We start from the raw sequence: 1,597 nt of genomic DNA, 5'->3' as shown, positions 1-1,597 counted from the left end.
TATACCCTCTAATTGCTGCTGTCTCTCCTCCTTTTCCTGCTGCTGCTGCTGCTGCTGTTGTTGCTGCTGCTCCTGTTGTTGTTGCTGCTGCTGCTGTTGCTGCTCCTGTTGCTGCTGCTGCTGCTGCTGCTGCTGCTGCTGCTGCTGCTGCTGCTGCTGCTGCAGCTGCTGCAGCAGATGCCTAGCAGCAAATGCTGCATCCGCACTAATAATAGTCTCTGTTTTTATTAATTTATATAAATAAAATTTATTATTAATAAAAGAAAAGTTATAAAAAGTTTGTGCTGCTGCTGCTGCTGCATGCATAATATTTCTTGTTAATCTATTTGCTGCAGCAGCAGCAGAAGAAGAATAAATATTATTTAATAAATAAATATCCCTATTATTATTATTAATTATATTATTTATAATAAGGAGACAATCCTTTCCTTCCCTTAATAAATTATTAATATATTTATCTCCTCTTATTATTATATCTGTCTCCTTTTCTTCTCCTTCTTCTTCCTCCTCCTCTTCCTCTTCCTCCCTCTCCTTTTTTTCTTCTTTTTTTCTCCCTTTTTCCTCTCCTCCTCCTTCTCCTTCTTCTTCTCCTCCTCCTCCTTGTTCTTTTTCTTGTTGTTTATTTATATTAATATTATTAATATAATAAGAAGGAGGAAGAGAAGAAAGAAGATTATAATAATTAATTTTTATGTTATTTATTTGTTTATTTATATTTATATATATATTATTAATTGCTGCTGCTGCTGCTGCTGCTGTCTCCTTATTATATATAATTAATTGTCTTTTTCCTTCCTTATTATTAATTAATAATTCCTCTATTAATTTTAATTTATTTAATATAAATTGTATATCTTTACGTATATTTGCTGCAGTTGCTGCTGCTGCTGCTTCTGCTGCAGCAATATCTGCTGCTGCTGCTGCTGCAGCTGTATCTCCTCTTCCTCCTTCTCTTATTTCTTTTCTTTTTTCTTTATCTATATCTATATCTATATCTATATTATATATATAATTATATATATTATTTAATTTATTTATTTGTTTATTTATTTCTTTTTCTTTATTTATTATATTTATTAATATATTTCTTTCCTTAGGGGTAACATTATTAATTATATTATTTATTATTAATAAATAACTTTTTATTATATTTAATTCGCTATTTAATTGCTGTATATACACCCCAATTATATTAATAGATTTATATTTAATTGTATAATTAATTATATTAATTAATTCTTTATTAATAATATTTATTTCTTCTTTTTCCTCAATATTTAATTGAATATTAATTATTTTATTAATTAATTTATTTAATATATTATTTATATTATTTATATTATTTATATTATTTATATTATTTATTTCTTCTTCTTTTTCTTTTATTTCCTTATTTATTTTTTTTTTTTCCTTATTTATATATTCTTTTATTATATTTATTCCTTCCCTTATTTCCCTATTACCTATAGTAGATAAGGAGGGGGATATAATTAGCCATTTATTTATTTCTTCTTCTTCTTCTTCTTCTGCTGCTGCAGCAGCAGCAGCTAATTCTTCATCACCTGCTGCTGCAGCAGCAGCAGCAGCAGCAGATGGA

This window comes from Eimeria maxima, genomic scaffold, assembly GCF_000499605.1.
Source record: "Eimeria maxima Weybridge genomic scaffold, Emw_scaff195, whole genome shotgun sequence".
Classification (NCBI taxonomy): Eukaryota; Apicomplexa; class Conoidasida; order Eucoccidiorida; family Eimeriidae; genus Eimeria; species Eimeria maxima.
The sequence above is the reverse complement of the archived record's forward strand: the minus strand, read 5'-3'. Positions refer to the sequence as shown.